Consider the following 27115-nt stretch of genomic DNA (forward strand, 5'->3'; position numbering starts at 1 on the left):
GGTGCATTTTTAGGACTAACGTATGGGTTGCACCCACAGACGAAGTGGCAAGTAACATTCATTCCACACAACTGCCAGGCAATGACCATCTTCAACATGCGAGAGTCGAACCACTGCCCCTTGACATTCAGCGGCATTACCATTGCCGAATCCCCCACTTTCAACATCCTGGGGGTCACCATTGACCAGAAACTTAACTGGACCAGCTACATGGCAACAAGAGCAGGTCAGAGGCTGGGTAATCTGCGGCAAATGTCTCACCTCCTGACTCCCCACAGCCTTTCCACCATCTACAAGGCACAAGTCAAAGGTATGATGGAATACTCTCCACTTGCCTAGATAAGTGCAGCTCCAACAACACTAATGCAGCCCGCTTGATTGGCACCCCATCCACCACTTTAAACATTCACTCCCTCCATCACCGACGTACCGTGGCTGCAGTGTGCACCATCTACAAGATGCACTGCAGCAACTCACCAAGGTTTCTTCGGCAGCACCTCCAAAAACCGCGACCTCTACCACCTAGGAGGTCAAGGGCAGCTGGCACCTGGGAATACCACCACTTCTACACTCCCCTCCAAGTTACACACCATCCTGAATTGGAAGTATATCACTGTTCCTTCATCGTCACTGGGGCAAAATCCTGGAACTCCCTCCCTAACAGTACCTTCACCACACGGACTGCAGCAGTTCAAGAAGGCGGCTCACTACCACCTTCTCAAGGGCAATTAGGGATGGGCAATAAAGGCTGGCCTTGCCAGTGAAGCCCACATCCCGTGAACAAATAAAAAATGAAGGAAATTCCAGGCCCTGAATATTTTGCTGTACACTGCATTCATTTCTCTTACTTCTTTAGCAGCACCTCGCAAATCTGTGACATCTACCACCCAGAAAGTCAAGCACAGCAGGTGCATGGGGACAACATCACCTCCAAGCTATGCTCCAAGTTACCCACCATTCTGACTTGGACATATTTCCCCATTCATTCTTTGTCACTGGGTCAAAATCCTGGAACTCCCTCCCTAACGGCAGGATGGGAGTACCTTCATCACATGGAGGGCAGCAATCAAGAAGAAGGCCACCTTCTCAGATGTGTCTTCAGAATAAGCAATAACTGCTGGCCTGGCCAGTGACGCCCACATCTTGAGAGGAATGGAGGACAATGTGATGTATTGGAAGGCTGTTGCTGTCTCTAACAAGTAGCCAATTAGTACGTTCTGGATTTTGTAACCTTGACCTGATGTTATTGGATGATTAATGTTGGGTGTTCCAACAGCAACAATGTGTTACAGGTGTCATGAGTGTGGAAGACCCATAATGCATGAGCATTGCAAATGAGAGTGACTGCACGAATTGAAGAACATTCAATAAAGGCCATCAGTAGTGCTGTGTTCTGTGTATTCTATGGGTTAGCATACCTCAATACAGTGCAGGCCGTAAATTGACAATTAATTGCAGTTAGTGGTGGCATGGCATTTATTGTATTTTCATTGCATTTAATCATTTATCATGTTCATGGGCACGGCAATTATCATTAACCTCAAAGTCACCCAACATAAAACTGCAGTTAGAGAGAAGTACTTTCTATCATTAGATGCCAAGAGGAGGACCAAGGACACACAAGCAGCTCAGGCAGCTGCATATCCGAGTTCCAGCAGGCAAATGTTGTTCACGCCCGGATCACTTAGACTTGCCTGCGTCAGTTGGATGAGTTTTATTCGATAGAGTACTGTCTATCACTGATGCACTCCCATCTCAGGAGAGGCGAGATATATTGTCCAGCTGGTGTCCTGACTCATCTCTCTTACCCAGAAAATGTCCCATTCAATGATCTGCAAGAAGAAGTGTGCTGGTTAATGGCTTGTAAGATGAAAATAGGAAAGCATAGGCTATACTGTAAAACAACGGCCGAAATGTTCCCGCTGCCATGCATACGGGATTGGAGGTGGGGCGGCAGTAAAAGTTGGAGAAAATGGAAGCGTATCAGGAACCCACCAAATCCCACCTCCTCCCGCCTTTAACTTGGGCGTGTATGCCACCAGATGGCAGAGGCCAATTAAAACCTTGTTGTGAGACCCTTAACAGTGCTTTTAACCAGACCTTTTGAATCTCACTGGATGCCCACGGGAATCACACACACGGGAACCACGTCTGTCAAGCTGAGGCAGAAGCTCATTGGCCATTGATTGAGATCATTACTGCAGAGCATGGAGAGCACAATAACTACTCCCACATGACACCGCATTACTTGCCTAACAGAAAGACTCTTGCTGAGTGCATTTTGACCACAGATTTAGGTGTCTAGAGTTTGCAAGTACATTCTGCAACTTCAGAAGCCACTCTCACTTTATTGCGACTAACTAATCACATCATTATAGATTGCTTCCCAGATCTCTACTTAAACTGCCCTGGAATTTCTACTGCCTCACCTTGTTGCTCAGAATCAGCTCAGGATCAGCCCCAACACCAGCAGTACCAGGCGCACTGGCAGCAATAGCAACACCAGCAACTTTCTTGTTAATGACCTGATCTTCCACAGGACAGAGGGCATCAGCGCAGGGCTGCACCATGCCGGAGGCGATACCCCCTACACAGGGTATACAGGCAGAGGATGAGCTTCCTCAACATGACTGAGCAGCAGTGCCAAAGGAGGCTCAGGCTATCTCGCCAGGTCGTGAGACATTTGCAGTTTACTGGAACAAGACCTGCTGCGCAGAGGAGCAGGTGGACATGCCTTACCAGTGGTGGCCAAAATCACCAGCGCCCTCAACATTACCTCAGGCTCCTTCCAGGGATCTGCAGCAGATATTTGCAGCATCTGGCAGTCGGCTGCCCACAGATGCGTCACACAGGTCACTGATACACTGTTTGACAAGTCAGCCAATTATATCAACATTGTCATTGGGTTTTGTTGCACTTGGTGGCTTCCCATGGGTGTAGAGCATCATCGACTGCACACATGTGGTCATCAGGTCATCACCCAGGAGTACTTGTGAACCGCAAGGGCTTCCACTCCCTCAATGTGCAGCTCGTCTCCAGCCACAGAAAAATCATCATGCATGTATGTACCAAATTCCTTGGCATGATGTGTTGTTGTGTTCATACTCTATTTGTTGGTTGCACGAACCCTCACTAGACAGGCATTAGGACTCTGTGGGGGCTATTCACGCCTGCTGTAAACAGGCTGGCTTTGGACACCATTTTAGGAGTTGCTATAAAGGACACAGTTAAGTTACACTATTCCTGTTTCAGCTAGTCTCTTTATTTATGTACACAACATAATTTGGCTATGAGAATAAATCAAATTAATCTCCCTACCCCCCCCCCCCCCCCCCCCACCTTTCCTCTCCACACCCGGGGACCTTCCAATCCCGTGTCCGAGATGGATAAAAAGTTTTTCTACGTACATCACGGTAAGTGGGTTAGGTGGTGACAACGTAACACCAGCTCACCGCTGTGCAATACTTATCCACTGCCTCGGCACCGAAGGCCAACGCATCTTTGGCCAAATCAAAGACACGGAGTTCTACAACAAAGTGGTAAGCGCCCTAGAGAAATATTTTGGGCCAAAGAAAAGTATCATGATGGAGAGATACAAATTTCAGCAAAGGGGGCAAGGGAACGGTGAACCAATCAAATAGTACATCATTTCATTCACTGAACTGGCCGCTACATGTAACTTTGGAGCAGTCACAGAGGAAATGATCAGGGATCAAATTATTGAAAAAACAACGCTCTCCCACATTTGGGAACACTTACTAATGGAGGATGACAAATTGACATTGGACAAAGCAAATAATTTAGCCATCCAAATCGAATCAGCGCTTTCCGATTCAAAAGCGATCAGATCCCCTGCTCCCCCTGTGCAGCAGACTTCAGCTACAGCCCATGTGCAAGGTGTTCATCCAAAGTGGAAATCACAGCAGAGAACCAGGGCCAGTAATAAGCCACCCACTACGGATCGCGAGCCTAACTTCCACTGCTTTAACTCACATTCAGCAAAGAGACCTAACTGCCCTGCACGTGGGAAGAAATGTTCTGTGTGGGGTAAAATGAACCATTTTGCTTGTCGCTCATCGCAGCATATTCGACATGTGGACAACCCCGATAGAGATGAACCCAGCATGGTTTACACCGTTAGTGACATTTCGCACATCGATTTAGGCAAATTCAAAGACTGTGATGTAAACATTGACGGCATGCCTATCTGCCTGCTCATTGACCTTGGAGCCAAAGTCTCCATATTGAGCGAGGCTGTGTACAAAACCCACTTTACGCACTGTCAACTGCAGCCCGCAACTTCCACTCTACATGCGTACTTGAACAGTATGTTGCGGAACTAACCAGGGAGCAGGCTATCTTAGATCTGGTACTGTGTAATGAGACAGGATCAATAAATGATCTCTTAGAAAAGGATCCTCTAAGAATGAGTGACCATAACATGGTTGAATTTCAAATTCATTTGGAGGGTGAGAAAGTTGGTTATCAAACCAGTGTCCTAAGCTTAAATAAAGGTGACGACAAAGGTATGAGGGCAGAGTTGGCTAAAGTGGACTGGGAAAATAGATTAAAGTTTGGGACGGTTGATGAGCAGTGGCAGATATTTAAGGAGATAATTCATAACTCATAACAAAAATATATCCCAATGAGAAGGAAAGACTGTAAGAGAAAGGATAACCATCTATGGCTAACTAAATAAATAAGGGAGGGTATCAAATTGAAAACAAAGGCATACAATGTGGCCAAGACTAGTGGGAGGCCAGAGGATTGGGAAACCTTTAAAAGCCAGCAAAGAATGACTAAAAGAATGATAGAGAGGGAAGATAGATTATGAAAGTAAACTAGCACGAAATATAAAAGCAGATAGTAAGAGTTTCTACAGGTACATAAAAAGGAAAAGAGTGGCTAAAGTAAATGTTTGTCCCCAGAGGATGAGACTGGGGAATTAATAATGGAGAACAGGGAAATAGCAGAGACATTGAACAAATATTTTGTATCGGTCTTCACGGTAGAAGCCACTAAAAACATCCCAATAGTGGATAACCAAGGGGCTATAAAGAGGGAGGAACTTAATACAACCACTACCACAAATGAAGTAGTACTCGGTAAAATAATGGGGCTAAAGGCAGACAAATCCCCTGGACCTGATAGCTTACATCTTAGGGTCTTAAAATAAGTGGCTACAGAGATAGTGGATGCATTGGTTGTAATCTACCAAAATTCCCTGGATTCTGGGGTGATCCAACAGATTTGAAAACTGCAAATATAACACCCCTATTTAAAAAAGGAGGCAGACAAAAAGCAGGAAACTATTAACCAGTTAGCCGAACATTTGTCGTTGGAAAATGTTGGAGTCCATTAATAAGGAAGCAATAGCGAGACATTTAGAAAAGCATAATTCAATCAAGCAGAGTCAGCATGGTTTTATGAAAGGGAAATCATGTTTAACAAATTTGCTGGAATTCTTTGAGGATGTAACAAGCAGAGTGGATAAGGGGGAACCAGTGGATGTGGTGTATTTGGAGGCACCATTCTGTTTCCCAACCGAAAACCTTGATCAAACACCGCAAGCTCCACGCCGGTCTCAGCGTATCAGAATATGGCCTGGCTATCTCAAAGACTTTGTCTGTTCATGGACTGTGTTTTTCAGAAGTGGGGCAACTATGTTGTGTTCCCACTCTATTTTTTGGTTAAATGAACCCTCACTAGACAGGCATTAGGAGCCTGCGGGAGCTATTCACGCCTGCTGTAAACATGCTGGTTTTGGACGCCATTTTGAGAGTTGCTTTCAAGGACACAGTAAGTTACATTACTCCTGTTTCAGTTAGTCTGTTTATTTACGTACACAACAGCTGTCATGACTCTTTCATCCTGCGCCAGCCCACCCTCCCTCAGCCCTTCGCACCGCCAAACACACTTCCTGGCTGGCTGCTTGGAGACAAGGGCTATCCACTGAATACATAATATATCGAGAAACCACCCATCCTAGACTGGGTGTTGTGTAATGAGAGAGGATTAATTAGCAATCTTGTTGTGCGAGGCCCCTTGGGGAAGAGTGACCATAAAATGGTAGAATTCTTCATTAAGATGGAAAGTGACACAGGTAAATCAGAGACTAGCTTTGTGAATTTACAGAAAGGTAACTTCGATGGTATGAGTCATGAATTGGCTAGGATAGACTGGCGAATACTTAAAGGGTTGACGGTGGATCGGCAATGGCAGACATTTAAAGATCAAATCGATGAATTTCAACAATTGTACATCTCTGTCTGACGTAAAAATAAAATGGGGATGGTGACTCAACAAGGGAAATTAGAGATAGTGATAAATCCAAGGAAGAGGCATAAAAATTGTCCAAAAAAAGCAACAAACCTGAGGATTAGGAGAAATTTAGAATTCAGCAGAGGAGGACAAAGGGTTTAATTTGGAAGGGGAAAATAGAATATGAGAGTAAACTTGCAGGGAACATCAAAACTGACTGCAAAAGCTTCTATAGATACGTGAAGAGAAAAAGATTAGTGAAGACAAATGTAGGTTCCTTGCAGTCGGAATCAGGTGAATTTATAATGGGGAACAAAGAAAGGGAAGACCAATTGAACAAATACTTTGGTTCTGTCTTTGCTAAGGAAGACACAAATAACCTTCCGGAAATACTAGGTGACCGAGGATCTAGTCAGAAGGAGGAACTAAAGGAAATCCTTATTAGTCAGCAAATTATGTTGGAAAAATTGATGAGATTGAAGGCCGATAAATCCCCAGGGTCTGATAGTCTGCATCCCAGAGTACTTAAGGAAGTGGCCCTAGAAATAGTGATGCATTGGTGGTCATTTTCCAGCATTCTATAGACACTGGATCAGTTCCTATGGACTGGAGGATAGCTAATGTAACACCACTTTTTTTAAAAGGAGGGAGAGAGAAAACAGGGAATTATAGACTGGTCAGCCTGACATCGGTGGTGGGGAAAATGTTGGAATCAATTATTAAAGATGTAACAGCAGCGCATTTGGAAAGCAGTGACAGGATCAGTCCAATGTAGCATGGATTTATGAAAGGGAAATCATGCTTGAAAAATCTTCGAGAATTTTCTGAGGATGTAACTAGTAGAGTGGACAAGAGGGAGCCAGTGGATGTAGAAACATAGAAACATAGAAAATAGGTGCAGGAGTAGGCCATTCGGCCCTTCGAGCCTGCACCACCGTTCAATAAGATCATGGCTGATCATTCCCTCAGTTCCCCTTTCCTGCTTTCTCTCCATACCCCTTGATCCCTTTAGCCGTAAGGGCCATATCTAACTCTCTCTTGAATATATCCAGTGAACTGGCATCAACAACTCTGCGGCAGGGAATTCCACAGGTTAACAACTCTCTGAGTGAAGAAGTTTCTCCTCATTTCAGTCCTAATTGGTTTACCCCTTATCCTAAGACTGTGTCCCCTGGTTCTGGGCTTCCCCAACGTTCTACCCACATCTAACCTGTCCTTTCCCGTCAGAATCTTAAATGTTTCTATGAGATCCCCTCTCATCCTTCTAAACTCCAAGGTATAAAGACCCAGTTGATCCAATCTCTCCTCATAAGTCAGTCCTGTCATCCCGGGAATTAGTCTGGTGAACCTTCGCTGCACTCCCTCAATAGCAAGAACGTCCTTCCTCAGATTAGGAGACCAAAACAGAACACAATATTCTAAGTGAGACCTCACCAAGGCCCTGTACAACTGCAGTAAGACCTCCCTGCTCCTATACTCAAATCCCCCAGCTATGAAGGCCAACATATCATTTGCCTTCTTCACTGCCTGCTGTACCTGTATACCAGCTTTCAATGACTGATGAACCATGACACCCAGCTTTCGTTGCACTTCCCCTTTTCCTAATCTGCCGCCATTCAGATAATATTCTATTTTCGCTTTTTTGCCCCCAAAGTGGATAACACCACATTTATCCACATTATACTGCATCTACCATGCATTTGCCCACTCACCTAACTTGCCCAAGTCACCCTGCAGCCTCCTAGCGTCCCCCTCACAGCTCACACCGCCACCCAGTTTAGTGTCATCTAAAAACTTCATCCAAATCATTGATGTATATTGTAAAGAGCTGGGGTCCCAGCAATGATGCCTGCGGAACTCCACTAGTCACTGCTTCCCATTCTGAAAAGGACCCGTTTATCCCGACTCTCTGCTTCCTGTCTGCCAACCAGTTCTCTATCCACATCAGTATATTACCCCCAATACCATGTGCTTTGATTTTGCACACCAATCTCTTGTGTGGGACCTTGTCAAAAGCCTTTTGAAATTTCAAATACACCACACCCACTGGTTCTCCCTTGTCCACTCTACGAGTTACATCCTCAAAAAATTCCTCTTCATAAATCCATGCTGACTTGGACCGATCCGGTCACTGCTTTCCAAATGCGCTGCTATTTCGTCCTTAATAATTGATTCCAACATTTTCCCCACTACTGATGCCAAGCTAACCGGTCTATAATTACCCACTTTCTCTTTCCCTCCCTTTTTAAAAAGTGGTATTACATTAGCTACCCTCCAGTCCATCGGAACTGATCCAGAGTCGATAGACTGTTGGAAAATGATCACCAATGCATCCACTATTTCTAGGGCCACTTCCCTAAGTACTCTGGGAAGCAGACTATCAGGCCCCGGGGATTTATCGGCCTTCAACCCCATCAATTTCCCGAACACAATTTCCCGCCGAATAAGGATATCCTTCAGTTCCTCCTTCTCACTAGACCTTTGGTCCTCTCGTACTTCCGGAAGGTTATTTGTGTCTTACTTCATGAAGACAGAACCAAAGTATTTGTTCAATTGGTCTGCCATTTCTTTGTTCCCCATTATAAATTCACCTGAATCCGACTGCAAGGGACCTACATTTGTTTTCACTAATCTTTTCCTTTTCACATATCTATAGAAGCTTTTGCAGTCAGTTTTTATGTTCCCGGCAAGCTTCTTCTCGTATTCTATTTTACCCCTCTTAATTAAACCCTTTGTCCTCCTCTGCTGAATTATAATTTTCTCCCAGTCTTCAGGTTTTTTGCTTTTTCTGGCCAATTTATATGCCTCCTCCTTGGATTTAACACTATCCTTAATTTCCCTTGTTAGCCACGGTTGAGCCACCTTCCCTGTTTTATTTTTACTCCAGACAGGGATGTACAATTGCTGAAGTTCATCCATGTGATCTTTAAATGTTTGCCATTGCCCATCCACCGTCAACCCTTTATCATTTGCCAGTCTATTCTAGCCAATTCACACCTCAAACCATCGAAGTTACATAGAAACATAGAAACATAGAAAATAGGTGCAGGAGTAGGCCATTCGGCCCTTCTAGCCTGCACCGCCATTCAATGAGTTCATGGCTGAACATGCAACTTCAGTACCCCATTCCTGCTTTCTCACCATACCCCTTGATTCCCCTAGTAGTAAGGACTTCATCTAACTCCTTTTTGAATATATTTAGTGAATTGGTCTCAACAACTTTCTGTGGTAGAGAATTCCACAGGTTCACCACTCTCTGGGTGAAGAAATTCCTCCTCATCTCGGTCCTAAATGGCTTCCACCTTATCCTTAGACTGTGTCCCCTGGTTCTGGACTTCCCCAACATTGGGAACATTCTTCCTGCATCTAACCTGTCTAACCCCGTCAGAATTTTAAACGTTTCTATGAGGTCCCCTCTCATTCTTCTGAACTCCAGTGAATACAAGCCCAGTTGATCCAGTCTTTCTTGATAGGTCAGTCCCGCCATCCCGGGAATCAGTCTGGTGAACCTTCGCTGCATTCCCTCAATAGCATGAATGTCCTTCCTCAGGTTAGGAGACCAAAACTGTACACAATACTCCAGGTGTGGCCTCACCAAGGCCCTGTACAATTGTAGCAACACCTCCCTGCCCTTGTACTCAAATCCCCTCGCTATGAAGGCCAACATGCCATTTGCTTTCTTAACCGCCTGCTGTACCTGCATGCCAACCTTCAATGACTGATGTACCATGACACCCAGGTCTCTTAACACCTGCCCTTTTCCTAATCTGTCATCATTCAGATAATAGTCTGTCTCTCTGTTTTTACCACCAAAGTGGATAACCTCACATTTATCCACATTATACTTCATCTGCCATGCATTTGCCCACTCACCTAACCTATCCAAGTCGCTCTGCAGCCTCATAGAATCCTCCTTGCAGCTCACACTGCCACCCAACTTAGTGTCATCCGCAAATTTGGAGATCCTACATTTAATCCCCTCGTCTAAATCATTAATGTACAGTGTAAACAGCTGGGGCCCCAGCACAGAACCTTGCAGTACCCCACAAGTCACTGCCTGCCATTCTGAAAAGTCCCCATTTACTCCTACTCTTTGCTTCCTGTCTGACAACCAGTTCTCAATCCATGTCAGCACACTACCCCCAATCCCATGTGCTTTAACTTTGCACATTAATCTCTTGTGTGGGACCTTGTCGAAAGCCTTCTGAAAGTCCAAATATACCACATCAACTGGTTCTCCCTTGTCCACTCTACTGGAAACATCCTCAAAAAATTCCAGAAGATTTGTCAAGCATGATTTCCCTTTCACAAATCCATGCTGACTTGGACCTATCATATTACCTCTTTCCAAATGCACTGCGATGACATCCTTAATAATTGATTCCATCATTTTACCCACTACCGATGTCAGGCTGATCGGTCTGTAATTCCCTGTTTTCTCTCTCCCTCCTTTTTTAAAAAGTGGGGTTACATTGGCTACCCTCCACTCCATAGGAACTGATCCAGAGTCAATGGAATGTTGGAAAATGACTGTCAATGCATCCACTATTTCCAAGGCCACTTCCTTAAGTACTCTGGGATGCAGTCCATCAGGCCCTGGGGATTTATCGGCCTTCAATCCCATCAATTTCCCCAACACAATTTCCCGACTAATAAGGATTTCCCTCAGTTCCTCCTCCTTACTAGACCCTCCGACCCCTTTTATATCCGGAAGGTTGTTTGTGTCCTCCTCAGTGAATACCGAACCAAAGTACTTGTTCAATTGGTCCACCATTTCTTTGTTCCCCGTTATGACTTCCCCTGATTCTGACTGCAGGGGACCTACGTTTGTCTTCACTAACCTTTTTCTCTTTACATATCTATAGAAACTTTTGCAATCCGTCTTAATGTTCCCTGCAAGCTTCTTCTCATACTCCATTTTCCCTGCCCTAATCAAACCCTTTGTCCTCCTCTGCTGAGTTCTAAATTTCTCCCAGTCCCCGGGTTCTCTGCTATTTCTGGCCAATTTGTATGCCACTTCCTTGGCTTTAATGCTATCCCTGATTTCCCTTGATAGCCACGGTTGAGCCACCTTCCCTTTTTTATTTTTACGACAGACAGGAATGTACAATTGTTGTAGTTCATCCATGCGGTCTCTAAATGTCTGCTATTGCCCATCCACAGTCAACCCCTTCAGTATCATTCGCCAATCTATCTTAGCCAATTCACGCCTCATACCTTCAAAGTTACCCTTCTTTAAGTTCTGGACCATGGTCTCTGAATTAACTGTTTCATTCTCCATCCTAATGCAGAATTCCACCATATTATGGTCACTCTTCCCCAAGGGGCCTCGCACAACGAGATTGCTAATTAATCCTCTCTCATTACACAACACCCAGTCTAAGATGGCCTCCCCCCTAGTTGGTTCCTCGACATATTGGTCTAAAAAACCATCCCTTATGCACTCCAGGAAATCCTCCTCTACCGTATTGCTTCCAGTTTGGTTAACCCAATCTATGTGCATATTAAAGTCACCCATTATAACTGCTGCACCTTTATTGCACGCACCCCTAATTTCATGTTTGATGCCCTCCCCAACATCACTACTACTGTTTGGAGGTCTGTACACAACTCCCACTAACGTTTTTTGTCCTTTGGTATTCTGCAGCTCTACCCATATAGATTCCACATCATCCAAGCTAATGTCCTTCCGAACTATTGCCTTAATTTGCTCCTTAACCAGCAATGCTACCCCACCTCCTTTTCCTTTTATTCTATCTTTCCTGAATGTTGAATACCCCTGGATGTTGAGTTCCCAGCCCTGATCATCCTGGAGCCACGTCTCCGTAATCCCAATAACATCATATTTGTTAACATCTATTTGCACAGTTAATTCATCCACTTTATTGCGGATACTCCTTGCATTAAGACACAAAGCCTTCAGGCTTGTTCTTTTAACACCCTTTGTCCTTTTAGAATTTTGCTGTACAGTGGCCCTTTTTGTTCTTTGCCTTGGGTTTCTCTGCCCTCCACTTTTCCTCATCTCCTTTCTGTCTTTTGCTTTTGCCTCCTTTTTGTTTCCCTCTGTCTCCCTGCATTGGTTCCCATCCCCCTGCCATATCAGTTTAAATCCTCCCCAACAGCACTAGCAAACACTCCTCCTAGGACATTGGTTCCGGTCCTGCCCAGGTGCAGACCGTCCGGTTTGTACTGGTCCCACCTCCCCCAGAACCGGTTCCAATGCCCCAGGAATTTGAATCCCTCCCTGTTGCACCACTGCTCAAGCCACGTATTCATCTGCGCTATCCTGCGATTCCTACTCTGACTATCACGTGGCACTGGTCCTTAAGTTCAGGACCCAAGTTTCTGACTTAACTGTGTCACTCTCCATCTTAATAAAGAATTCTACCATGTTATGGTCCCTCTCCCCAAGGGGCCTCGCACAACAAGATTGCTGATTAGTCCTTTCTCATCACCCAGTCTAGGATGACCAGCTCCCTAGTTAGTTCCTCAACATATTGGTCTCGAAAACCATCCCTAATACACTCCAGGAAATCCTCCTCCACCGCATTGCTACCAGTTTTGTTAGCCTAATCAATATGTAGATTAAAGTCCCCCATGATAACTGCTGTACCTTTATTGCATGCATTCCTGATTTCTTGTTTGATGCTGTCCCCAACCTTACTACTACTGTTTGGTGGTCTGTGCACAACTCCCACTAGCATTTTCTGCCCTTTGGTATTCCGTAGCTCCACCCATACTGATTCCACATCATCAAAGCTAATGTCTTTTCTTACTATTGCATTAATTTCCTCTTTAACCAGCAATACCACTCCTCCTCCTTTTCCTTTCTGTCTATCCTTCCTAAATGTTGAATACCCCTGGATGTTGAGTTCCCAGCCTTGGTCACCCTGGAGCCATGTCTCCGTGATGCCAATTACATTATACCCGTTAACTGCTATCTGCACAGTTAATTCGTCCACCTTATCCTGAATACTTCTCGCATTGAGGCACAGAGCCTTCAGGCTTGTCTTTCTAACACAGTTTGCCCATTTAGAATTTTGGTGCCCTGTGGCCCTTTTTGCTTTTTGCTTTAGGTTTCTCTGCCCTCCATGTTTACTTTTCTTATTTCTATCTTTTGCTTCTGCCCCATTCTACTTCCTTCTGTCTGCCTGCATAGGTTCCCATCCCCTTGCCATATTAGTTTAATCCTCCCCAACAGCACTAGCAAACACTCCCCCTAGGACATTGGTTCCGGTCCTGCCCAGGTGCAGACCATCCGGTTTGTACCGATCCCACCTCCCCCAACACTGGTCCCAATGTCCCAGGAATTTGAATCCCTCCCTTGTGCACCACTCCTCAAGCCACGTATTCATCTGAGAGATCCTGCGATTCCTATTCTGACTAGCACGTGGCACTGGTAGCAATCCTGAGATTACTACTTTTGAGGTCCTACTTTTTAATTGAGCTCCCAGCTCCCTAAATTCGTCTCGTAGGACCTCATCCCGTTTTTTTACCTATATCGTTGGTACCGGTATGCATCACGACAACTGGCTGTTCACCCTCCCTGTTCACCCGCTCCGAGACATCCTTGACCCTTGCACCAGGGAGGCAACATACCATCCAGTAGTCTCGGTTGCGGCTACAGAAACGCCTATCTATTCCTCTTACAATTGATTGAATCCCCTATCACTATAGCTCTCCCACGCTTTTTTCTGCACCCCTGTGCAGCAGAGCCACCCACGGTGCCATGAACTTGCTGCTGTCCTCCCCTGATGAGTCATCCCCCTCAACAGTACCCAAAGCGGTGTATCTGTTTTGCAGGGGGTTGACCGCAGGGGACCCCTGCACTACCTTCCTTGCACTGCTCTTCCTGTTGGTCATCCACTCCCTATCTGGCTGTGTACCCTTTACCTGCGGTAAGACCAACTCGCTAAACGTACTATTGACGTCATTCTCAGCATCGTGGATGCTCCAGAGTGAATCCACCCATAGCTCCAGTGCCGCAATGTGGTCCGTCAGGAGCTGCAGGTGGATGCACTTCCCACACACGTAGTCGTCAGGGACACCGGAAGCGTCCCTGACTTCCCACATAGTACAGGAGGAGCATAACACGTGCACGAGCTGTCCTGCCATGACTTAACCCTGAGACACACTTAAATTGGCAACAACAATGATAAAGGTTACTTAGTGCTATAGAAAAGAAAAAGAAAAACTACTTACCAATCACCAGCCAATCACTTATCTCCTTGGTGTGACATCACCTTTCGATTTCTTTCTACTTCTTTTTTGCCTCCCTACTGCAGCTGCACCAGCTGGCCTCCTTGACGTCCCGCTGCTCCCGTGAACTCTCGATCCCCGGACTCCGAGTGTGGGCCTTTATAGGCCTCTAGCCTCCTCGACGTCCCGCTGCTCCCGTGAACTCTCGATCCCCGGACTCCGAGTGTGGGCCTTTATAGGCCTCTAGCCTCCTCGACGTACTGCTGCTCCCGTGAACTCTCGCTTCCCGGACTCCAAGTGTGGGCCTTTATAGGCCTCTAGCCTCCTCGACGTACTGCTGCTCCCGTGAACTCTCGCTTCCCGGACTCCGAGTGTGGGCCTTTATAGGCCTCTAGCCTCCTCGACGTACTGCTGCTCCCGTGAACTCTCGCTTCCCGGACTCTGAGTGTGGGCCTTTATAGGCCTCTAGCCTCCTCGACGTCCCGCTGCTCCCGTGAACTCTCGCTTCCCGGACTCCGAGTGTGGGCCTTTATAGGCCTCTAGCCTCCTCGACGTCCCGCTGCTCCCGTGAACTCTCGCTTCCCGGACTCCGAGTGTGGGCCTTTATAGGCCTCTAGCCTCCTCGACGTGCCGCTGCTCCCGTGAACTCTCGCTCCCCGGACTCCGAGTGTGGGCCTTTATAGGCCTCTAGCCTCCTCGACGTCCCGCTGCTCCCGTGAACTCTCACTTCCCGGACTCCAAGTGTGGGCCTTTATATACCTCCAGCCTCCTCGACGTCCCGCTGCTCCCGTGAACTCTCCTGATCTCATCAGATCATTGAAGCACTTCCGGCACTGCACCCATGTCCACCTCACTACATCCCTGCTCTTCACCTCCTCTGCAATTTGGAGCCAGGTCTCCTTGGGAAATCTCTTCCGCTCAGCAGCAGAGAAGAGGACCTCCCTGATTGCTCTAACTTCCTCCACAAGAATATGTAGGGAATCATCAGGTAACCTGGGTGCAGCCCTCTGTCTCTGTGATGCCATGTTTTGACATCAAAGCAATAAGAAGATCTTGTAATATCCTTCCTCCACAAATGTGTTGTTGCCAAGGCTGCTTTAAATATCCCCACATGAAATGAGTCATCTATGACATCATCAGACCCGCACCATTTAACAGAGTCGGGAAATGTTCATGTCTGTTTGAATCGGCGCCATTACCTGACAGTCGCTCTGAGGAGTGGGATGATCAGAGAACGTGGTTTGCTCCCACTACGTGGCTTGCACACACACACCTCGCCCGGCTGAGGATAATTCCAGCCAGTATATCCGTTGATGTAAATTCTGCAATGATGCCACTGTTTCTCTTCATACAGTTGTCACTAGGGCAAACGGGGCAAGATGGGTCCAATGAGACTGTATTAATGTTCGGAGTAACTATTTGTACTAACTTTCCTTTCTGCGCATGCTTCACCCGACGCATTCGCAGAAGCGAGAGTTAGGACAAATATCACCGACTCCACCCCCACACCCCAGCGTAATTCCCACTAACCCTATTCTGCACATGTATCCTCCTCTCCGCCCCGACCCCCGCACCCCGCACCCCGCACCCCGCACCCCACACCCCCCTGACTCCCAATCCGAAACCAGCCGAAACCGGCTCCACACATTGCCTCCACTGCCTCCGGTCCATTAACAGCCCGAGCCTCCCATCAGGCAGTGGGCGGCCAGAACCAATTTGAGCGGCAGTTTGAGTGAAGAGTGTGGGCGGCGGGGAGAGAGAGAAATGGGGAGAGCGGGGCGATGGGGAGAGCGAGAAACGGGGAGAGCAAGAAGCGGGGAGAGTAAGAAGCGGGTAGAGTGGCACGGTGGGGAGAGCGAGAAACGGGGAGAGCAAGAAGCGGGGAGAGTAAGAAGCGGGTAGAGTGGCGCGGTGGGGAGAGCGAGAAGCGGGGAGAGCAAGAAGCGGGTAGAGTGGCGCGGTGGGGAGAGCGAGAAGCGGGCAGAGTGGCGCGGTGGGGAGAGCGAGAAGCGGGCAGAGTGGTGCGGTGGGGAGAGCGAGAAGCGGGGAGAGTGGTGCGGTGGGGAGAGCAAGAAGCGGGGAGAGTGGTGCGGTGGGGAGAGCGAGAAGCGGGCAGAGTGGCGCGGTGGGGAGAGCGAGAAGCGGGCAGAGTGGTGCGGTGGGGAGAGCGAGAAGCGGGCAGAGTGGCGCGGTGGGGAGAGCGAGAAGCGGGCAGAGTGGTGCGGTGGGGAGAGCGAGAAGCGGGCAGAGTGGTGCGGTGGGGAGAGCGAGAAGCGGGCAGAGTGGTGCGGTGGGGAGAGCGAGAAGCGGGGAGAGCGAGAAGTGAGTTGGCCAGGACCAATTCGTTTCTCATTCAGCGCCAGTTTAAGTGAAGAGTCAAGCGGCACTGTAAAGTGCTCCATGAGGACAGAGACACGGGGGGCAGTGGGGCACGGGAGAGGGAGAGAGAGAGCTTGAGGGGAGGAGAGAGAGCTCGGGGGCGGGGTTGGATATAGAGTGCTTGGAGGTGGGGGGGAGAGAGAGAGCTTGGGGGGGGGGCAGGCAGAGAGAGCTTGCGGGGGGTGGGAGAGAGCTTGGGGGAAGAGAGAGAAAGAGCCTGGGGGGGTGGGGGGGGCAGAATATAGAGACACAATTGGTGGGGGGGGGGATCGGAGGGGAGAGATGGAACTCAGCCTCCTGATGTGTGCAAGCTTGGTGTGTTTTACAAGGGACATCGTTGGGGTGGATGGAATCCAGAAGTCACGACACTGTCACTATTCGCTTCATACCCAATAAACATGTGAACTATCCATGGCTCACACACAATGCCCCATCTATGGGGGGGTGGGGGTAAGTTTTTGCGCTGGGGTAGGTTCTTCGGCTGTGGGAGGCAGCACATGTGCTGGAGTAAAAGCCTTCAGCTGGGGGAGGGATGCACTTACACTGGGGTAATGGAATTCGGCTGCAACTTGGTGGCTTTTGGGGAGATCTATCCTCTGTGGCTTTTGAAGTCAAATTGGAAAGTCACTCAGAACTTGGGCTGGGCGGTTCCAGTTACACATTTCAGAGGAACTTCAGGGTGTGGTTTATCCTCCAAGGGGACCAATCAACAATAGGTCATGTGATAATGGAGAACCAATCAGAGAAATGGCTGCCTTTCAGTTAGTACAAATAGACGCAGCCATTCATGTTTGAAAACCATTTATAGTACAAGACTATTTCGTGGAGTTTAGTGGAATTTTCCCTGTCTTGAGCATGTGCTTCAGGAGGTCGTGTCAGCAGTAAAACTCGCGGAAATTGCCAGTGTGTCAGGAACTCACCATCATCCTGCGGCCTTCCACATTTAACTCAGGCGCGTTTCCCACCGTGCCATGGACCCAATCGGGAAAGGCAGTGACCTCATTAAAATACTTGTTGAGAGACGGTTAAGAGGCCTTTTAACAATATGTTTTGGCTTTACTTTGTTGCGCAAGGGATTCACGCACCTCGGGAACCTCGCCTGCGAAGGGGAGAACATAAGAACATAAGAACATAAGAACATAAGAATTCGGAACAGGAGTAGGCCATCTAGCCCCTCAAGCCTGCTCTGCCACTCAACAAGATCATGGCTGATCTGGCCATGGACTCAGCTCCACTTACCCGCCCGCTCCCCATAACCTTTAATTCCCTTATTGGGTAAAAATCTATCTATCTGTGATTTGAATACATTCAATGAGCTAGCCTCAATTGCTTCCCTGGGCAGAGAATTCCACAGATTCACAACCCTCTGGGAAAATAAATTCCTTCTCAACTCGGTTTTAAATTGGCTCCCCCGTATTTTGAGGCTGTGCCCTCTAGTTCTAGTCTCCCCGAACTGTGGAAACAATCTCTCTGCCTCTATCTTGTCTATCCCTTTCATTATTTTAAATGTTTCTATAAGATCACCCCTCATCCTTCTGAACTCCAATGAGTAAAGACCCAGTCTACTCAATCTATCATCATAAGGTAACCCCCTCATCTCCGGAATCAGCCGAGTGAATCGTCTCTGTACCCCCTCCAAAGCTAGTATATCCTTCCTTAAGTAAGGCGAGAGCTGAGCGGCCATTGTGCGAGTCCACTAACTGACAGCTGGGAAACACGCATCAATACTCCCACATTCCTTGCCGAATGGAAAGGCTCTCACTGACTTCAGTTTGTGTGGAGATTTAGCTGTCAGCAGTTTGCAGGTCATTTCTGCAACCTCCACTCTCACCACATTGCTCATCACTATCGCAACATTGAGCGATTGGGCTCTGATCTCCACTGTACCTGGCATCTAATACATCAGCATGGGTGCTGCTTATGCTGTCTCAGTTTGGACCTCAGAATTGGACCAAGATGAGCTTCAGCACCAACGACACCAGCCACACCAGCAGGATCCATGACACCAACAGCCTTCTCTTCAATGACCTGATGCTCCACAGGAGAGAGCGGGTCACCATAGGGCTGCAAGATGCCGGAGGCGATACCCAAAGTACTGAGTATAGAGGCAAAGGATGAACTTCCTGGACATGATTGAGCAGCAGTGCCTCAGGAGGCTCGGACATTTGCAGCTTGCTGGAACAAGACCTGCAGCTCAGAGGTCCTGGTGGAAATGCCTTATCAGTGGCTGTCAAAGTCACCATTGCCCTCAACTTCTTCGCCTTAGGCTCCTTCCAGGGATCTGCAAGATATTGCAGTCGGCCGTCCACAGATGCATCACCCAGGTGACCGGTGCATGTTTGAAAGTCAGCCAATAAGGTAAATTTGCCACTGATAAATCCAGTGGTACTGAGCGGGTGCACAGCTTTGCTGCTCTGGCTGGTTTCCCAGAGGTACAGGGCATCATTGACTGCACATTTGTGGCCTTCAGGGCACCCCATCATCACCCAGGAGTGTTTCCCCTTGGTCAATGTGCAGCTCATCTCCAACCATAAAAAGATCATTGTGCACGTATGCACCAGATTCCCTGGCAGCTGCCATTGGTCTTTCATCCTGACAGTCCACCCTTCCTCAGCTCTTCACACCTCCAAACACATTTACTGGCTGGCTGCTTGGAGACAAGGACCATCCACTCAAGATGTGGCTCATGACACCCTTGAGGAGGCCAAGTTACCGAAGTTGAGGAGCATTATAATGAGAGCCACATTTAGAATGTGTCGTTGAGCAAGCAATAGGCATGCTGAAGTTACGCTTCAGATGCTTTGACAGATCTGGAGGAGCCCTTCAGTACACACCAGCCAGGGTCTCCAGAATCATTGTTGTTTGCTGCGTGCTGCACAGCATCGTGCAGCAGCGAAGATTGAAGCTGCAGGAGGAGCAAGGCCCTGAGCACACAGCCTCTTCAGAGGAGGAGGAGGAGGAGGAACAGGTGGAAGATGAGGAGTAGGATAAGGAGAAACTTGAGGTGAAGATGGCACCAGCAGTAACGCACATTGCTGCCCGGGAGGCCAGATTTACATAGCTTGCTCCAATGCACCCATATGGCTGCCACATGCTGTACTAAGGTCCTCCCTCTCAACCACACCATAGAGCAGCCCGACAATGACCAAGCCATTCCTCTCACCCAAAAATCCATAACTTGAGGTTAAGTAACGTCTCATCATTCACTCCAAGTGACAAGGCCACTTCCCAGGTAGAAGGTAAAAATGGACAAGATGAGAAAGTGGTGCAAAGAAATACATTTATTTGTGTCATAAATATAACTGAAACTTATCACTAACATTTGTTCACACGCCCATGTGCATACCCGGTGCATTTAAAGCATTTACACTTCTCCCCCATTGCCTTCTTTTTTCTTTTTGCGTGTTTCTATGAGGTGCAACCCCTGTGGCTTCAGCAGAAGTAGAGGCAGGCTGCTTACTGCCCTGCTGTTACAGCTTCGACACTTTTGACAGACATCCTCTGGGTTTTGGAGCCTGTGAGGGCCCCACCAAAGTCTGTTCCTCTTGCACCTGTGTAGAGGCAGACTCGGCTATTGCGATCCGAGACAGCATCTGGGGCTCTGACTGAGAGGAAGGCAATGGGGGAGAAGTGTAAATGCTTTAAAAAGAGCCCCCATGTCCATGTCCCTTCCCACCATCATCCCTCAACAAAAATATATTCCAGTGAAAAAGAAGGGTGGTAAGAGAAGGGATAACCAGCCGTGGATAACCAAGGAAATTAAGGAGAGTATCAAATTAAAAACCCATGCGTAAAAGGTGGCCAAGGTTAGTGGGAAACTAGAAGATTGGGAAAATTTTAAACGACAGCAAAGAATGACTAAGAAAGCAATAAAGAAAGGAAAGATAGATTACGAAGGTAAACTTGCGCAAAACATAAAAACAGATAGTAAAAGCTTTTACCGATATATAAAACGGAAAAGTAAATGTTGGTCCCTTAGAAGATGAGAAGGGGGATTTAATAATGGGAAAAGTGGAAATGGCTGAGACCTTAAACAATTATTTTGCTTCGTCTTCACAGTGGAAGACACAAAAACCATGCCAAAAATTGCTGGTCTCGGGATTGTGGGAAGGGAGGACCTTGAGACAATCACTATCACTAGGGAGGTAGTGCTGGACAGGCTAATGAATCTCAAGGTAGACAAGTCCCCTGGTCCTGATGAAATGCATCCCAGGGTATTAAAAGAGATGGCGGAAGTTAGAACAGATGCATTCGTTACAATCTACCAAAATTCTCTGGACTCTGGGGAGGTACCAGCGGATTGGAAAGCAGCAAATGTAATGACTCTGTTTAAAAAGGGGGCAGACAAAAGGCAGGTAACTATAGGCCGGTTAGTTTAACATCTGTAGTGGGGAAAATGCTTGAAGCTATCATTAAGGAAAAAATAGCGGGACATCTAGATAGGAATAGTGCAATCAAGCAGACGCAACATGGATTCATGAAGGGGAAATCATGTTTAACTAATTTACTGGAATTCTTTGAGGATATAACGAGCATGGTGGATAGAGGTGTACCGATGGATGTGGTGTATTGAGATTTCCAAAAGGCATTCGATAAGGTGCCACACAAAAGGTTACTGCAGAAGATAAAGGTACGCGGAGTCAGAGGAAATGTATTAGCATGTATAGAGAATTGGCTGGCTAACAGAAAGCAGAGAGTTGGGATAAATGGGTCCTTTTCGGATTGGAAATCGGTGGTTAGTGGTGTGCCACAGGGATCGGTGCTGGGACCACAACTGTTTACAATATACATAGATGACCTGGAAGAGGGGACAGAATGTTGTGCAACAAAATTTGCAGATGACACAAAGATTAGTGGGAAAGTGGGTTGTGTAGAGGCCACAGAGAGGCTGCAAAGAGATTTCGATAGGTTAAGCGAATGGGCTAAGGTTTGGCAGATGGAATATAATGTCGGAAAATGTGAGGTCATCCACCTTGGAAAAAAAACAGCAAAAGGGAATATTATTTGAATGGGGAGAAATTACAACATGCTGCGATGCAGAGGACCTGGGGGTCCTTGTGCATGAATCCCAAAAAGTTAGTTTGCAGATGCAGCAGGTAATCAGGAAGGCGAATGGAATGTTGGCCTTCATTGCGAGAGGGATGGAGTACAAAAGCAGGGAGGTCCCGCTGCAACTGTATAGGGTATTGGTGAGGCCGCACCTGGAGTACTGCGTGCAGTTTTGGTCACCTTACTTAAGGAAGGATATACTAGCTTTAGAGTGGGTACAGAGACGATTCACTAGGCTGATTCCGGAGATGAGGGGGTTACCTTATGATGATAGATTGAGTAGGCTGGGTCTTTACTCATTGGACTTCAGAAGGATGAGGGGTGACCTTATAGAAATATTTAAGATAAGATAGACAAGATAGAGGCAGAGAGGTTGTTTCCACTGGTCGGGGAGACTAGAACTAGGGGGCACAGCCTCAAAATATGGGGGAGCCAATTTAAAACCGAGTTAAGAAGGAATTTCTTCTCCCAGAGGGTTGTGAATCTGTGGAATTCTCTGCCCAGGGAAGCAGTTGAGGCTGGCTCATTGAATGTATTCAAATCACAGATAGATAGATTTTTAATCAATAAGGGAATTAAGGGTTATGGGGAGCGGGCGGGTAAGTGGAGCTGAGTCCATGGCCAGATCAGCCATGATCTTGTTGAGTGGCGGAGCAGGCTCGAGGGGCTAGATGGCCTACTCCTGTTCCGAATTCTTATGTTCTTATGTTCTCTCATGGGCCACCTGCACTTCCCTGCTAGCAAGGATCTGGAGAGCACCTTGCTGCATAACAATGGGGCGTTGAAAGCCCAAATCTACATTTATATTCCTCCTCGAGATGAGGTCTATGAGCGTCTGCCATCTGTTGTCCACAGATAGCATGTGCTCCTGTGACTGGCGCATTAGCTGTTCTATGTAGGTGGCCATCCTTTCCATGGAACAGCACATCGTCGCCATCGCCTGCGAAATGCTGGCGCTCATGTTGGAGATGGACTCCTCCATTCTCTGCACATTGGCAGACATCGCAGCTGCAAAAGCTGCCAGAGCCTCATGCAATTGTTGTTCCCCCTCCAAGGTCACCTCCTTCTCGATGGCCCCGAGGTTCAGCGTCTGCGTGCAGATCACCAGAGCTGGGAACGTCCTGCGCCCTCTGGCAAGGTATATCCATAGCTGTCCCTGTCAACACCATCTGCCCTTGCACATTTGTGATGTGAGAGACACCAGGTGACATCACTACTCTGTCTCGCACAGGACCCACCGAGGTGTGCTTATCTGCAATGGTGCTGGATGTGCTTGGTGCGCCCTCAGAGAATGGAGTTTCCTCTGAGGAGTCACCTTCCTCCTCCAGCTGCACATTCGAGGGGGGCACTTGATGGACCTCTGGGAGAGTAAGGAGATGAATTAGATGTGTTAAAATGGATAGCTAACGTTGCCATTATGCACATGGTGACATTTCACTGGCTGCTGGTATCAGTCACAATCTGAGTGACTGCTGTATGCCATGTGGCTGTATGAGATGTAATTCTGTCCCCAGGTTGTTGGGATGTCCCTCTCTCTCCGTCTCCCATCGCCAGCAGCTCTGCAACTCCAGAGATCTCCAGGACCTCCTCCTCTGCTGCAGTTCATTGAGTGAACACTGGAGGGACACCTCCGGTTCTCTCCCTCTCCCTATTGTTGTGCGCTCTCTTCTCCTGTAAGGAGCAAACAAAGAGAAGTTTGAGTGAGAGCGATGGAATGAGTGTAAAGAACGGATGGGCTACATCTGTAGAGGGTGACTATGAGGGAGTGGCATGACATTGCCAAATGTCCTTCTCCTGTGGTGTTACTTTGTGTGATTGCATTAGGATGAGGATGTCAGTGGTGGTTAGTCAGACGGGGATGAGAGTAGCTACATAGATAGAGGGGTTGGTGGACCTGCAAGGTAGGATGGTGTGAGTAGTGATGTGCAGGAGTAAGCTTGGAAAGGCAGAGTGATGGTAAGCGTGACATTGCACTCACCTTTCCTGACCTCATGCGATCATTGAATCTTTTTCTGTACTGAATCCATGTCCTCCTGACCACATCCCTGCTACTGACCACTTCTGCAATCTCCAGCCATGCCCTTCTTGTTTCTTTGGGTGGTCTTTTGCATCTATCGCCAGGGAAGAGGACCTCCCTGCCTACTCTTACTGCCTGCACCAGAACATGGAGGGAGGCATCGTTGAATCTTGGTGCCTCTGCCTTGTCTCCATCACACAGTTTTATCACTTTTATCACGCTAATCAGACTTCTGGATACCACCTTATTCACTCCTGCATCAACCTTTAAATGAGATGTGTGCAAGGCTGTTTTAAATATCCGCATTAGAAACGAGTCATCGATGATGTCATCAGACTCGCTCCATTTAATTGGGCCGGGAAAAGTGCATGACTAGTTGTATTGGGGCCATTAAGTAAACCTCGCATTGCATAACGCACTGTTCACATCTTTTGGTTCCCGACTCGCTACACAGCCCATACACACCCAGGCTGACTCACTACACAGACCACACACACCCAGGCTGACTCACTACACAGCCCACACACACCCAGGCTGACTCACTACACAGCCCACACACACCCAGGCTGACTCACTACACAGACTACACACACCCAGGCTGACTCACTACACAGCCCACACACACCCAGGCTGACTCACTACACAGCCCACACACACCCAGGCTGACTCACTACACAGACCACACACACCCAGGCTGACTCACTACACAGACCACACACACCCAGGCTGACTCACTACACAGCCCACACACACCCAGGCTGACTCACTACACAGCCCACACACACCCAGGCTGACTCACTACACAGCCCACACACACCCAGGCTGACTCACTACTCACATCGCAGCCCATACACACCCAGGCTGACTCACTACGCAGCCCATACACACCCAGGCTGACTCACTACACAGACCACACACACCCAGGCTGACTCACTACACAGACCACACACACCCAGGCTGACTCACTACACAGCCCACACACACCCAGGCTGACTCACTACACAGCCCACACACACCCAGGCTGACTCACTACACAGCCCACACACACCCAGGCTGACTCACTACTCACATCGCAGCCCATACACACCCAGGCTGACTCACTACGCAGCCCATACACACCCAGGCTGACTCACTACGCAGCCCATACACACCCAGGCTGACTCACTACTCACATCGCAGCCCATACACACCCAGGCTGACTCACTACGCAGCCCATACACACCCAGGCTGACTCACTACGCAGCCCATACACACCCAGGCTGACTCCGACTCGCTACGCAGCCCATATACACCCAGCCTGACTCACTACACAGCCCACACACACCCAGGCTGACTCACTACTCAGCCCATACACACCCAAGCTGACTCACTACGCAGCCCATACACACCCAGGTTGACTCACTACGCAGCCCATACACACCCAAGCTGACTCCGACTCGCCAAGCAGCCCATATACACCCAGCCTGACTCACTACACAGCCCACACACACCCAGGCTGACTCACTACACAGCTCACACACACCCAGGCTGACTCACTACTCACATCGCAGCCCATACAGACCGAGGCTGACTCGCTACTCAGCCCATACACACCCAGGCTGACTCCGACTCACTACACAGCCCATACACACCCAGGCTGACTCACTACACAGCCCATACACACCCAGGCTGACTCCAAGGTAAAGATTCCAGCCATTAACTCACTTATTATATAGAATTTTTTAAAGCACAGAAACAGGCCATTTGGCCCAACAGTTCTACGCTGGTGTTTATGCTCTGCACAAGCCTCCTCCCACCTTACTTCATCTCACACTAACATATCCTTCTATTCTATGCTCCCTCTTGTTCTTATCTAGCGTCCCCTGAAATGCACCTATGCTATTTTCCTCAACTGCTCCATGTGGTAGTAAGTTTCCCATTCTAACCACTGTCTGGGAAAATAAGTTTCACCTGAATTCCTTTTTGGATTTATTAGTGAGTATTCATAGTTTTGGACTCTCCACAAATATACTCTATATTATTTTGAATATATATATATATATCGGAAACCTCTGTAGTATCTCAAAGCCTAGTTTGAGGGAAACTTTCTTCAGGACCTTTGTCACTGCAGCTTCATTGTGTATTTTTTCACAATACTGTTTATCCTTAGTCCTGTAGATGTTTGGGCTGCAGAGTGATGCTTTTGAGCTTTGCAGAGCGCATCAAGCAGATGAATGGACAACAAAATGGTTTAAACCCTTGGCCACTTGCCATGACTCTAATCCTCACAAGGCTGGTAAGCACCTGCTGTTTAATCCCCAGTTTAGTGAAAGGTCTGACTTTTGGATCAGGAACCAATAGTATATTCGATACCCGCTCAAAGTAGAGCTCCGTAGACTCTAAAATGACAAAAAATGGCTTTCCATCAGCACTGTTTTTAATTATAAACAGCACTTGGGAATAATTATTTTTGTCTGTAAGTTATTGGGCATTTTAACCTTCAGGCCTCATTACCATAATCCCAGGACTGACTCCAGCTGCTGAACCAGGCAGGAATGATGTGGAGGCCTGCGGTTGGGATCGGAATATCCTGTGGCAGCAGGCTCCTTCTCGGGACCCAACGAAAGTCATCAGAACTCAGTTAAGTGAGTCGGGTGGGGTTGGCATAAGAGAGAGGGAAACCAGGGCATACTCTGGGCCACAAAGGGAAACCATAAAAATTTTAATTTACTTGCCATCTCAGCCCTCTTCTGGGCCTGCTCCTGCATGGGTCCCAAGGCACTTCACAGGAGGTATTATAAGACAAAACTTGACACCGAGTCACTTAAAGAGATATTAGAACAGGAGACCAAAACCTTGGTCAAAGAGGTAGGTTTTATGGAGCATCTTAAAGGAGGAGAGAGAGGTAGAGAGGCGGAGAGGTTTAGGTAGGGAATTCCAGAACTTGGGGCCTAGGCAGCTAAAGGCCGCCAATGGTGGAGCGACGTAAATAGGTAATGCTCAAGAGGCCAGAATTGGAGGAATGCAGAGATCTCGGCGGGTTATAGGGCCAGAAGAGGTTACAGAGATAGGGAGGGGCAAAGTCATGGAGGAATTTGAAAACAAGAATGAGAATTTTAAAATTGAGACATTGCCACGCCGGGAGCCAATGTAGGTCAGCGAGCACAGGGGTGATGGGTGAGCGGGACTTGGTGCGAGTTAGGACACGGGCAGCAGAGTTTGGGAGCTCAA

Source organism: Pristiophorus japonicus, chromosome 6 (assembly GCF_044704955.1).
Source record: "Pristiophorus japonicus isolate sPriJap1 chromosome 6, sPriJap1.hap1, whole genome shotgun sequence".
Taxonomy (NCBI): Eukaryota; Metazoa; Chordata; class Chondrichthyes; family Pristiophoridae; genus Pristiophorus; species Pristiophorus japonicus.